The following is a 14,795-nucleotide window of genomic DNA, read 5'->3' as shown; positions in this document are numbered from 1 at the left end:
AGTTCTTATATGTGTTTAAGGTTGTCTACCTTGTGAGGTATGGATCAGAGAACCCTTGAATAATTTCTCATAAAAAATTGTGCCAAATGTGATTGTAAAACAATATAACTAGTACTCCTGATTGTATAAAATTAGTCACAATGATAAATGGATTTTCAATTATTCAGAAATGCATGGGGTGGGATAGAAGAAAAAGAGTTAGAGAATTGATTTCATTGCTTTTCCATATGCTCAGGAGCATAGACTTGGAGATTGAAAAAAAGAATTTTATGTTTTTGAATTGTGGATTTTATTTTTTATATTTAGCCTATTACTTGGCTATTATTTTTGCCTTTTATCTTTCTTAGGGAGGGGAAAAATAGGAGCAATGGGATGGGTGTGGAGTAGGGATCATTTGTGGCCAACAGCATTTAAGAAAGCTGACTTTTGAGAAAAAAAATTATGGTTGCTTTGTGAAAGTTATCAAGTAGCATCAAATTTTATCTTAATTTTAATTGCTTTGCTTTTTTTTCATACCTAAGCAATTAAGCATAGTTAGGCAATTACAAAATACTCTGAAAAATAACAATTGTCACATTCTTCATCATGTTAGTAATGTATTGTGCTATTATTTCAATAAATCTTTAAAAAATTTGGTTGCATTTTTTTCTATTTTTTAAATTTTATTTGTTTTAATTAGTTATACATGACAGTAGAATGCATCTATTCACTTTGATATATCAAACATAAATGGGGTATAATTTCTCATTTTTCTGATTGTACATGTTGTAGAATCACATCAGTCATACAGTCATATATGTACATGATGTAATAATGTTTGTTTCATTCTACCCTCCTTCCTATTCCTGTATCTCCTCCCTTCCCTTCACTCTCCTCTGCCTAATAAAAAGTAACTCTATTCTTCCCCAATGTCCCCACCCCCTTATTGTGAGTTAGCATCCACATATCAGAGAAAACATTTGTCCTTGGGGTTTGGCGTATTGGCTTATTTTGCTTAGCATGATATTCTCCAACTCCATCCATTTACCTGCAAATGCCATAATTTCATTCTTCTTTAAAGTGATATTCCACTGTGTATTTGTGCCACTTTTGGGGGTTTTGTGTGTTTTTTTTTTATTTTTTATTTATTTTTTTTTACATTTTTTTATTGGTTGTTCACAACATTACAAAGCTCTTGACATATTATATTTCATACATTAGATTGAAGTGGGTTATGAACTCCCAATTTTACCCCAAATGCAGATTGCAGAATCACGTCAGTTACACATCCACAATTTTACATGATGCACTAATAGTAATTGTTGTATTCTGCTACCTTTCCTATCCCCTACTATCCCCCCTCCCCTCCCCTCCCATCTTCTCTCTCTACCCCATCTACTGTAATTCATTTCTCTCTTTGTTTATTTTCCCATTCCCCTCACAACCTCTTATATGTAATTTTGTTTAGCAATGAGTGTCTCCCTTCATTTCCATGCAATTTCCCTTTTCTCTCCCTTTCCCTCCCATCTCAAGTCTCTGTTTAATGTTACTCTTTTCTTCCTACTCTTCCTCCCTGCTCTGTTCATACTTGCTCTCATTATATCAAAGAAGACATTTGGTATCTGTTTTTTAGGGTTTGGCTAGCTTCACTAAGCATAATCTGCTCTAATGCCATCCATTTCCCTAAAAATTCTATGATTTTGTCATTTTTTATTGCTGCATAGTACTCCATTGTGTATAGATGCCACATTTTTTTTATCCATTCATCTATTGAAGGGCATCTGGGTTGGTTCCACAGTCTAGCTATTGTGAATTGTGCTGCTATGAACATCGATGTGGCAGTGTCCCTGTAGCATGCTCTTTTAAGGTCTTCAGGGAATAGTCCGAGAAGGGCAATAGCCGGGTCAAATGGTGGTTCCATTCCCAGCTTTCCCAGGAATCTCCAAACTGCTTTCCAAATTGGCCGCACCAATTTGCAGTCCCACCAGCAATGTACAAGTGTACCCTTTTCTCCACATCCTCGCCAGCACTTGTTGTTGTTTGACTTCATAGTGGCTGCCAATCTTACTGGAGTGAGATGGTATCTTAGGGTGGTTTTGATTTGCATTTCTCTGACTGCTAGAGATGGAGAGCATTTTTTCATGTACTTGTTGATTGATTGTATATCCTCCTCTGAGAAGTGTCTGTTCAGGTCCTTGGCCCATTTGTTGATTGGGTTATTTGTTATCTTATTGTCTAATTTTTTGAGTTCTTTGTATACTCTGGATATTAGGGCTCTATCTGAAGTGTGAGGCGTAAAAATTAGTTCCCAGGATGTAGGCTCCCTATTTACCTCTCTTATTGTTTCTTTTGCTGAAAAAAAACTTTTAAGTTTAATTAAGTCCCATTTGTTGATTCTAGTTGTTAACTCTTGTGCTATGGGTGTCCTATTAAGGAATTTGGAGCCCGACCCCACAATCTGTAGATCGGAGCCAACTTTATCTTCTATCAGACGCAGAGTTTCTGATTTGATATCAAGCTCCTTGATCCATTTTGAGTTAACTTTTGTGCATGGCGAGAGAAAGGGATTCAGTTTCATTTTGTTGCATATGGATTTCCAGTTTCCCCAACACCATTTGTTGAAGATGCTATCCTTCCTCCATTGCATGCTTATAGCCCCTTTATCAAATATAAGATAGTTGTAACTTTGTGGGTTAGTCTCTGTGTCCTCTATTTTATACCATTGGTCCACCCGCCTGTTTTGGTACCAGTACCATGCTGTTTTTGTCACTATTGCTCTGTAATATAGTTTGAAATCTGGTATCGCTATACCGCCTGATTCACTCTTTCTGCTTAGAATTGCTTTTGCTATTCTGGGTCTTTTATTTTTCCATATGAATTTCATGATTGCTTTATCTATTTCTACAAGAAATGCCATTGGGATTTTGATTGGCATTGCATTAAACCTATAGAGAACTTTTGGTAATATCGCCATTTTGATGATGTTAGTTCTGCCTATCCATGAACAGGGTATATTTTTCCATCTTCTAAGATCTTCTTCTACTTCTCTCTTTAGGGTTCTGTAGTTTTCATTGTATAAATCTTTCACCTCTTTTGTTAGGTTGATTCCCAAGTATCTTATTTTTTTTGAGGATATTGTGAATGGAGTGTTTTTCCTCATTTCCATTTCAGAAGTTTTGTTGCTGATATACAGAAATGCCTTTGATTTATGCGTGTTGATTTTATATCCTGCCACTTTGCTGAATTCATTTATTAGTTCTAGTAGTTTCTTTGTAGACCCTTTTGGGTCTTCTAGGTATAGAATCATGTCATCTGCAAATAGTGATAATTTAAGTTCTTCTTTTCCAATTTTTATGCCTTTAATTTCTTTCGTCTGTCTAATTGCTCTGGCCAGTGTTTCGAGAACTACATTGAATAGAAGTGGAGATAGAGGGCATCCCTGTCTTGTTCCGGATTTTAGAGGGAATGCCTTCAACTTTTGTCCATTCAGAATGATGCTAGCCTGAGGCTTAGCATAGATAGCTTTTACAATGTCAAGGTAAGTTCCTGTTATCCCTAGTTTTTCTAATGTTTTGAACATAAAGGGATGCTGTACTTTGTCGAATGCTTTCTCTGCATCTATCGAGATGATCATATGGTTCTTATCTTTAAGTCTATTGATGTGGTGAATAACATTTATTGATTTCCGTATGTTGAACCATCCTTGCATCCCAGGGATGAAACCTACTTGATCATGGTGCACTATTTTTTTGATGTGTTTTTGTATTCGATTCGCCAGAATTTTATTGAGGATTTTTGCATCTAGGTTCATTAGAGATATTGGTCTGTAGTTTTCTTTCTTTGAGTTGTCTTTGTCTGGTTTCGGGATCAGGGTGATGTTGGCCTCATAGAATGAATTTGGAAGAGCTCCCTCTTTTTCTATTTCCTGAAATAACTTGAAAAGTATTGGTATTAATTCTTCTTTAAAGGTTTTGTAAAACTCCGCTGTATACCCATCCGGTCCTGGGCTTTTCTTGGTTGGTAGTCTTTTGATGGCTTCTTCAATTTCATCTATTGATATTGGTCTGTTCAGATTGTCTATATCCTCCTGACTCAGTCTGGGCAAATCATATGACTTAAGAAATTTATCGATGTCTTCACTATCCTCTATTTTATTGGAATATAGATTTTCAAAATAATTTCTAATTGTCTTCTGTATTTCTGTAGCATCTGTTGTGATATTGCCTTTTTCATCCCGTATGTTAGTAATTTGAGTTCTCTCTCTTCTTCTCTTCGTTAGCATGGCTAAAGGTCTGTCGATCTTATTTATTTTTTCGAAGAACCAACTTTTAGTTTTGTTAATTTTTTCAATAGTTTCTTTTGTTTCAATTTCATTAATTTCCGCTCTGATTTTAATTATTTCTTGCCTTCTGCTACATTTGCTGTTGTTTTGCTCTTCCTTTTCTAGGGCTTTGAGTTGGAGTGTGAGCTCATTTATTTGTTGGTTTCTTCTTTTTTTGAGGAATGACCACCAGGCGATGAACTTTCCTCTTAAAACTGCTTTCATTGTGTCCCATAGATTCCGATATGTTGTGTCTGTATTTTCGTTTATCTCTAAGAATTTTTTGATTTCCTCCTTTATGTCTTCTGTAACCCATTGATCATTCAGTAACATATTGTTCATTTTCCATGTGATGTAGGATTTTTCCTTCCTTCTTTTATCATTGATTTCCAGTTTCATTCCATTATGATCAGATAAAATGCATGGTATTATCTCCACCCCTTTATATTTACTGAGGGTTGCCCTATGGCATAATATATGGTCTATTTTTGAGAAGGATCCATGTGCTGCTGAGAAGAAAGTATATCCATTTGATGATGGTTGATATATTCTATATAAGTCAGTTAAGTCTAGGTTATTGATTGTGGTATTGAGTTCTATAGTTTCTTTATTTAACTTTTGTTTGGAGGATCTGTCCAATGGTGAGAGAGGTGTGTTGAAGTCTCCCATAATTATTGTGTTGTGGTCTATTTGATTCTTGAATTTGAGGAGAATTTGTTTTGTGAATGTCGCAGCACCATTATTTGGTGCGTAAATATTGATAATTGTTATGTCTTGTTGGTGAATGGTTCCTTTTAACAGTATATAATGACCTTCTTTATCCCTTTTGATTAACTTAGTCTTGAAGTCGATTTTATTCGATATGAGGATGGCCACCCCTGCTTGCTTACGAGGACCATGTGCGTGGTATATTTTTTCCCATCCTTTCACCTTCAGCCTGTGTATGTCTTTTCCCATCAGATGTGTCTCCTGGAGGCAGCATATTGTTGGATTTGTTTTTTTAATCCATGATACCAGCCTATGTCACTTTATTGGAGAGTTTAAGCCATTAACATTCAGAGTTACTATTGATATGTGGTTTGAACTTCCATCCATGTTTGATTGTTTATCCTTTTTTTAAAAAAAAAAATTTAGTTTGTCTCTCCATGATTGTCTTTCCCCTTGCCCTCTGTCTTTACTGAGGCACTTCCCACTGATGGTTTTGGTTATTGTTTTTCATTTCTTCCTCGTGTAGTGTTTTGCTCAAAATGCTTTGCAATGCTGGTTTTCTGGCTGCAAATTCTTTTAACTTTTGTTTATCATGAAAGATTTTTATTTCGTTGTCATACCTGAAGCTTAATTTTGCTGGATACAGAATTCTTGGTTGGCATCCATTGTCTTTCAGTGTTTGAAATACATTGTTCCATGACCTTCTTGCTTTCAGTGTCTGTGATGAAAAATCCGTGGTTAACCGTATTGGTTTACCCCTGAATGTAATCTGTCTCCTTTCTCTTGTAGCTTTTAATATTTTCTCTTTGTTCTGTATATTGGATATCTTCATAACAATGTGTCTTGGCGTTGGTCTACTGTGATTTTGTGTGCTCGGTGTCCTGTATGCATCTTCAATTTGTATATCTGTTTCCTTTTTTATTTCTGGAAAGTTTTCTGTAATTATCTCCTTCAGCAAGTTTCTCATTCCCTTGGTTTGAATCTCTGTACCTTCTTCTATCCCGATGACTCGTAAGTTCGGTTTCTTAATGTTATCCCATAATTCTTGGATGTTTTTCTCGTGATTTTTTACCAGCCTTTCTGAGTTGGCTAGACTCTTTTCAAGATGGTATATTTTGTCTTCATTATCTGATGTTCTGGTTTCTATTTGCTCCACTCTGTTAGTGATACTCTCAATTGAGTTTTTAATTTGGTTTATCGTTTCCTTCATTTCTAGAATTATTGTTTGATTATTTTTTATAATCTCTATCTCCTGATAAAGATGCTTAACTTCTTCTTTTATCTGTTTGTGAAATGCATTCTCAATGTGTTCTTTCGCTGCTTGAATTTGCTGTCTTGTATCCTCTTTAAGGTTCCATTCCATCTGTCTTAGGTGTTCCTTGAGTTCTTTATATGACCATTTTTCTGATGACTCTAGGTCCTCCTGAATATTTAGGCTGTCCTGCGTTGTTTGTACTCCTTTTCTTCCTTGTTTTTTGAAGCTGCTCATGTTGCTTCTTGTTCTGTTTGACTGCTGAGTTACTGTTTACTCCTATAAATTAGTTTGATGCTTGGGAGGAAAGGTATTTGAAGGGAAGGGAAGAAGTCTCTAAAGAGAATGAGAGTAGGCAGGTAGAATTCAAGAAAAAAGGGGGGATAAGAAAAATGAGAAGACTAAAGAAGAAAAAGAATAGGAACTAAAAAAGAAAAAGATTAAAATAATAATAATAATAATAATTAAAAAATTTTAAATTAAAATTAGTAGAAAAAAAATTTAAAAAAATATTTTGTAAAAAAAAATTAATAAAACAACAAGAAAGAAAAAATGAAAATGAAAGAAAAACCTAAATCAAAAAAAAAACAAAAAAAAACAAAAAAAAAAGGAGAAAAGAAAAAGAAAAAAAAAAACCTAATAAATGCAGTCTTAGAGTTTGATTAACTTCTCTTCCAGTAGATGGCGCTGTGCCCACCAGGTCAAGTTTCTCCTGTCAATACGTGGGAACCAATCACTGTGCAGCAGCTCCTCCCAGACTGGGCGAGTCTCCAATCCTGAGTGTCTAGGGCCTCCTCTTGTGTCTAGTCACTTCCCACTTTTTCTCTAGCCAGGCCCCTCTCACCACAATACTGGCTACACGCCAAGTCTGCTGCTCCTGGGAGCCCTGTTTTCATGAACGACTGGGCACACTCTTCCAGTTTGCCATTCCCTCAGACCCTAAGCTTGTAGAGTTTGGGGCTGAGAATCCTCAGCGGCTTTTACTTGCCCTCTGGTATCCACTTCCCGTAGGTGGTGCAAGAGACCTCAGCAGTCAGCCCTGGTGGGAGCGGTAGTTCCGCTTGTGGGACCCGCACCGCCTCTGATTCCCTCGGACTGGCTGAAGCACTCACAGGAGAGCTGGGAGGGGCCCTTACTGGAGAGCTGGGAGGGGCTCTTAGAGTTTTCCCGATGTGTGGAGAGGCAAGGCTATGGGATCACACACCTGTTTCAACGAAGTTATCTCCTCCGCAGCAGTCTGATGACACGGTTTCCCTTTGCTGGGAGACTAATTCAACGGGTGGGTCCTTCTCTCCCAAGCCCCGTTTCAAACCTGTGGCCACTACTTATGAAGGCTCGGTAGGCATTTACCTTCATATGATGAGAAGGGCTGACCAGTTGTTTCAGCGGGATGAATTAATGCCGAGTCATAGCTGTTTGTCTGCGGGAAGCAGGTGACCGGGAGTTTGAATTCAGCGGGTCAGAGCTCAGTGCGTGTTCTCGGATCACTTGGATTTTAAATTGTCGCTCATCTTATCAGCTGTTTCATATAATTCGGCAGTTCATTCGCGCGGTGAAGAGTCTGCTCTATGGTGCTACAAGGGAGGCGGCGCCAGCAGCGGCAGCGGCCTTTTTCTATGACCAGGTCCGAGACGGCTCCCCTCTCTGGCTCCCACCTCGAACCACCAGTAGGGCAGCAAGGATTACTCAGGGCTGGATGGTGCAGGTGTACTCGCTGTCGTCCAGCAGCCGCACGGTGCAGCTGTACTCGCGCTCCAGGCTCCTGCTGCTGCCGCTCATCAACCTGCTCAGCATCTTCCCGCCCGCTCGCCTGTCCCTGAGAGCGACGCGGCGGCGCTGCGGACCCTGGACCAGGCGCCCCTCAGCCCGGCAGCTCCGCGCCCGCCGGGGGCACCTGCACCATCACCCCGGCCCGATCGCCTCCGCTCTGTGTGTTTTTTTTTAATTCGTACATCTATTGAAGGGCACCTAGGTTGGTTCCATATTAATTGAGCTGATATAAACATCATCATGGCCATATGACTGTAATATGCTGATTTAATACCTTTGGGTCTAAACCTAGGTGTGGGATAGCTGGGTCAAATGGTGGTTCCATTCCAAGTTTTCTGAGAATTCCCCATACTGCTTTCCACAGTGGTTGAACCAATTTGCATTTCCACCAGTAATGTATGAGTGTGCCTTTTCCCCCACATCCTCACCAACACTTATTCTTGTCTGTGTTCTTGATAATTGCCATTCTTACTGGAGTGCAATGAAACCTTAGTAGTTTTGATTTGCATTTCTCTAATTGCTAGAGATGTTGAACATTTTCTCATATATTTGTTGATCAATTGTATTTCTTCTTCTGTGAAGTGTCTGTTCAGTTTCTTAGCCCAATTATTGATTGGGTTACTTGTTTGCTTTGTTTTGTTTTTGGTTGTTTGTTTGTTTGTTTGTTTGTTTTGGTGTTAAATTTTCTGAGTTTTTTATATATCCTAGAGATTAATGCTTTATCTGAGGTGCATGTGGTAAAGATTTTCTCCCAATCTGTAGACTCTCTCTTCACTTTATTGATTGTTTATTTTGATGATAAGAAGTTTTTTAGTTTGAATCCATCCAATTCATTGATTCTTGGTTTTATTCTTGCCCTTCAGGGTCATGTTAAGGAAGTCAGAAACTAGCCAATATGGTGAAGATTTGGGCATACTTTTTCTTCTAGAATGGACAGGATCTCTGTTCTAGTGCCTAAGTCTTTGATTCACTTTGTGTTTGATTCACTTTGAGTTTCATACAGGGTGAGAGATAGAGGTTTAATTTCATTTTGTTACATGTGGCTTTCCATTTTCCCCAGCACCGTTTGTTGAATAGGCTATCTTTTCTCTAGCGAATATTTTTGGCACCTTTGACTAGTATGAGATAACTGTGTTTGTGTGGGTTTGTCTCTGTGTTCTATTCCTTACCATTTGTATATGTATCTATTTTGGTGCCAATACTATGTTGTTTTTGTACTATAGCTCTGCAGTATAGTTTAAGGTCTGATACTGTAATACCTCCTGCTTTACTTTTCATGTTAAGGATTGCTTTAGCTATTCTGGGTCCCTTATTTTTCCAAATGAATTTCATGATCACCTTTTATATTTCTATAAAAAATGTCATTGGTATTTTAAAAGGAATTGCAGTCAATCTGTATAACAGTTTTGGTAGTATGGCCATTTTGACAATATTAATTCTGCCTATCCAGGAGCATAGGAGATCTTCCTATCTTCTAAGGTCTTCTTCAATTTCTTTATTTAGTGTTCTATAGTTTTCATTGTAGAGGTCTTGTACCACTTTTGTTAGGTTAACTTCCAAGTTGTTTTTGGTTTTGGTTTTGTTTGAGGAAATTGTGAGTGGGGTAGTTTTCCTAATTTCTTTTTCAATGGATTCATCCCTGATATATAGGAATGTGTTTGATTCATGGGTATTGATTTTATATCCTGCTACTTTGCTGAATTCATTTATTAGTTCTAGAAGTTTATTGGTGAAATTTTTTGGATCTTCTAAGTATAAAATCATGTCATCAATAAATCATGTCATCAGATAGTTTGAGTTCTTCTTTACCTATTTGTATACCTTTAATTTCTTTCTTCTAATTGCTCTGGATAGAGTTTCCAGGACAATGTTAAATAAAAGTGGTGAAAGAGGGCACCATTGTCTTTTTCCAATTTTTAGAGGGAATGCTTTCAATTTTTCTCCATTTATAATTATGCTGGCCTTCAGTTTAGCATATATAGCTTTTATGATGTTGAAGTATGTTCCTACTGTCCCTAGTTTTTCTAGTGTTTTGAACATGAAGTGGTGCTGTATTTTGTCAAATGTTTTTTCTGAATCTATTGAGATGATCATATAATACTAGTTTTTAAGTCTATCAATATGATGAATTATGCTTTTTGATTTCTGTATGTTGAACCAACCTTGCATCCCTGGGATGAATTCCACTTGATCATGGTGCATCATCTTTTTAATATATTTTTGTATGCAATTTGCCAGAACATTGTTGAGAATTTTTGCATCTATGTTCATCAGGGATATTGGTCTGAAGTTTTCTTTCCTTGATGTTTTTGTCTGGTTTGGTATCAGGGTGATTTTAGCCTCATAGGATGAGTTTGGAAGGGTTCTCTCCTTTTCTATTTCATGGAATACTTTGAGGAGTATTGATGTTAATTCTTCTTTAAATATCTTGTAGAAGTTGGCTGAGAATCCATCTGGTCTTGTGCTTTTCTTGAATGGTAAGCTTTTGATGGCATTTTCTATTTTTTTTTACTTGAAATTGATCTGTTTAAATCTTGTATGACCTCCTCTTTCAGTTTGAGTAGGTCATATGTCTCCAGAAGTTTGTCAATGTCTTCAATATTTTCTATTTTATTGGACTATAAATTTTCAAAATAATTTCTAATTATCTTCTGTATTTCAGAAGTGTTTGTTTTTCAAAATGTATTTTAGTTATTTGAGTTTTTCTCTTTTTATCTTCATTAGCATGGCTAGGGGTTTATTTATTCTATTTATTTTTTTCAAAGAACCAACTTTTTGTTTCATCAATGTTTTCAATTATTTTGTTTCAATTTAATTTATTTCAGCTCTGATTTTAATATTTTCTGTCTTCCACTTCTTTTGGTGTTGATTCACTCTTCTTTTTCTAGGGCTTTGAGGTGTAGTGTTATGTCAGGTCATTTATTTGTTGAATTTTTATTCATTTAATAAATGAGCTCAATGCAGTAAACTTTCCTCTTAGTATGGCCTTCATAGTGTCCCAGAAATTTGTATATTGTGTCAGTGTTCTCATTTACTCTAAGAATTTTAATTTTATCCTTGATTTCTTCTACTATCCATTCATCATTCAATAGTGTATTATTTAGTCTCCATTTTTTAGAGTAGTTTCTCTGTTTTATTTTTATTGTTGATTTCTAATTTCATTCCATTATGATATAATAGAATGCAGGTAAATCTCTGTTTGGGGTTTTTTTTGTTTGTTTGTTTGTATTTACTAAGATTTTCTTTGTGCCATAAGATATGGTCTATTTTAGGTAAGGAGCTGTGTACTGCCGAGAAGTAAGCATATTCACTTGTTGATGGATGAAATATTCTATAAATGTCTGTTAAGTATAAATTATTGATTGTATTATTTATTTCTATGGTTTCTTTATTTATTTTTTGTTTGGAAGATCACCCAGTAGTGAGAGGTGTGTTAAAGAAACCTAGTATTATTGCATCATGATCTATTTGATTCCTGAAATTGAGAAGGGTCTGTTTGATATATATATTGATGCTCCATTTGGGAAGGAGCATAAATATTTACAATTGTTATGTCTTGCTGATATATAATTCCCTTAAGTAGTATGAAATGTCCTTCTTTGTCCCTTCTGATTAACTCTGGCTTGAAGTCCACTTTATCTGAAATGAGGATGGGTACCCCTGCTTGTTTATGTAATCCATATAAATGATATATTTTTTCCCATCCTTTCACTTTCAGTCTGTGGATGTCTCTGCCTATGAGTTGAATCTCTTGGAGACAGCACATTGTTGAATCTTGTTTTTTAATGCAATTTGCCAGTCTGTGTCTTTTGATTGATGTGTTTAGGACGTTAACATTCGAGGTTATTATTGAGATATGATTTGTATCTCCTGTCATTTTGTTTTATTTCTTTTTTTTAAATTGACTTAGTTTCTCCTTTGGTTGACTACTCCTTTAGTGTAATTCCTCCCTTTGCTTATTTTCACTTTTTTTTTTTCACTTCATCCTCATGGATTATTTTGTTGAGACTGTTCTGTAGTGCAAGCTTTCTAGTTGTGAATTCTTTTAATTTTTTTTTATCATGGAAGGTTTTTATTTCATCTTCCTGAAACTTAATTTTCCTGGACACCGGTTGGCATCATTTTCTTTCAGAGCTTGAAATATATTATTCCAAAATCTTCTAGTTTTGAGGGTCTGGATTGAGAAATCAGTTGAGATCTGATTGATTTTCCCCTGGTAATTTGTTTTGTTGTTGTTGTTGTTTTTCCTCTCTCGCCCTTTAAGATTTTATCCTTATTCTATATTTTACACATTATCATTATAATATGTCTTGGTGTGTGTCTGCTGTAATTTTGTGCATTTGGAGTCCTGTAAACCTCTTGTATTTGATTTTCCATTTTATTCTTCAAGTTTGGGAAATTTTCTGATATTTTGCCATTGGAAAAAAAAATCCTTTGTTTTGTATCTCTGCTCCTTCATTTATACTGGTAACTCTTAAGTTTGGTCTGTTTGTGTTGTTCCATAATTCTTGGAAGTTCAGTTCAGCCTTACCATCTTCTCTGTATGGTTAACTTTATTTTAAAGATTACGTATTTTGTCTTCATTGCCTGAGGTTCTGTATTCCAAGTGGTCTAGTCTGTTGGTGATGCTTTTGATTGAATTTATAATTTGGTTTATTGATTCCTTTATTTTAAGGATTTCTGATTTTTTTTAAAGAATCTTCTCTAATTCTTTATTGCAGTGATCTTTCACTTCCTGTACTTTTCTGTGTTTACTCTTCATACCATTCTCTACTTCACAGATCAGCTTAACTATATAAAATCTAAACTCCTTCTTGGACATTTCTTTTACTGTGTTGTCAGTAGATTCTGTTACTGGAGCATCTTGTTTTGTTTGGGGCACTTTGTTCCCTTGTCTTTTCATGTTGTTTGTGTTTTCCCATCTAGCAGTGTGGACCTGAGGCAGTATAGATTCTACCCTATAGACTTACATTGTCCCTGAACGTTTCCAGTACTTTGCCTTTAAGGGTGAGACCAATATCAATAGCACCCAGTGTAAACAATATATAGCTTTAAACCTAATAGTTCCCACTAAGGCATCTACTGCTTTCTCACAAACTGAATGATGAGTTCAAGAACTGTCTACAGTACATATCAGAAAATTTAATAAAACAGTTTACAATTTCAAATGGTGGATGACAGAACAGAAGTAGCATAGTACATGATGTTCATGAGGGAGGAAGAGAGAAACTAGAAGCAAAAATTCACTGGAAGAGCGGAAGAGGAACTGACAGAGATTGGCTGTTGGTTGGAGAAAAGGTGGAAAGAAAATCTAGGAAACCAGACAAGTGAAAGGAACAATAGAAAAAAATTAAAAATGTAAGGATACAACAAAACTGCAAAACACCATTCATACATCACCATCCTCCACACACTCATGCATAAATCCTGCTCCAAGTAAGGTAGAGATGTTAGAGAATAATAAAATATATCTCCATGGAAAATCAATCTCTCTGTCAGTGTTCAAAAGTTTCTCAGCCCTGTCTCTGACGTCTCACAGGACCACCTGGCCCAGATCAGCCCTTGGAGACCCAGTCACTATCCCATGGATCTGGGCTTCAGATACCCCAGCCTTGGCCACACTGAAGTCCCAAGATCTCATCGCTGCTCCAACTTGCAGACAGACCCTCAAGGATACACTCACACAAAGGAGGGACCTTGAGAAGTAGCAGCAAGACAGGTACCACCAGCATTCCCAGCAGGATGGACCCCAGGTGCAGCCAAACCCATAGGCACCCCCACACTTGACCTCCACGTCCTGTTGGAGTCCCCAGACAGAGGCAGCTGCCAGTAGCAAACCTGTTGGTACTCTGGTCCCCCAGACCCTGGCCTGTGTCCAAAGATGGATGTGGCCATGTGCAACCAAACTTGGAGTCTCCCCTGCAGCAGACCTCTGGGCAGTGGTAGCAGCAGTAGTGGGACAGTGGTAGCAGGGACAGCATCACCCAGGCAATCTGGAATGGGGGGCAGCAGAGATATCAGCGACAGCATCCTGGGGGCATTTGTGTTGGTGGCAGCCATTGGCTGCAGCTGCATGGGCAGCGGCACCCAGAGAGAAGACCTGCAGGCAACCTGGACCTCAGGGCTCAGTAGCTGTGACAGCACCAGCAGCATTGGAAGCATGTGGGCCGCAGCCTCGCTGGGAGAAAAGACCTCTGGGTGTCAGCAGCAGTGGCTTCCGAGGTAGCGGAAGCTGTGCCCAGAGAAAGGACCTCCAAGCCTAGCAGTGATGTCCACCATTTTTTTTTTTTTGCTTGCATTTTGAAATATTTGTCAAGTGGGCTTTTAGGAGAATACAGTGTTTAACTCTTGTCAGTTAAAATCCCACTTAGCTGTCTACACTGAGTTCCACCCAGGAAGGAGCACACCGTGTTGAGCAAGATGCCAGCCGCTCTCTGAGTGCCTGATGGTCGTATGGCAACTCCACACTTCCAGCTCTGGCCAGAAGCTGTGAGGCCATCTTTGTCTCCTCCCTTTCTCTGACATCCTATATTCAAAGCATAAATACGTTCTATTGGACCTACCTTAAAATATGACGCCTCTCACAACCACCTCATCCCACCATTCCCCATCTGGTTGGGATTCCGTCCACCCCTCTTGACTCTCAGCTCTGCAGCTTTACTCCAGTCTAGGCTCCACAGGGTAGGCTGGGTGAGCCTTCAAACACAATCAGATCATGTCACTCTTCTGCAGTGACTTTTCATATCTAAAGGTTAACAATAAAAA

Source organism: Spermophilus citellus (genome assembly GCF_964194105.1).
Source record: "Spermophilus citellus genome assembly, chromosome: 5".
NCBI lineage: Eukaryota > Metazoa > Chordata > Mammalia > Rodentia > Sciuridae > Spermophilus > Spermophilus citellus.
This window is presented reverse-complemented; position numbering follows the sequence as displayed.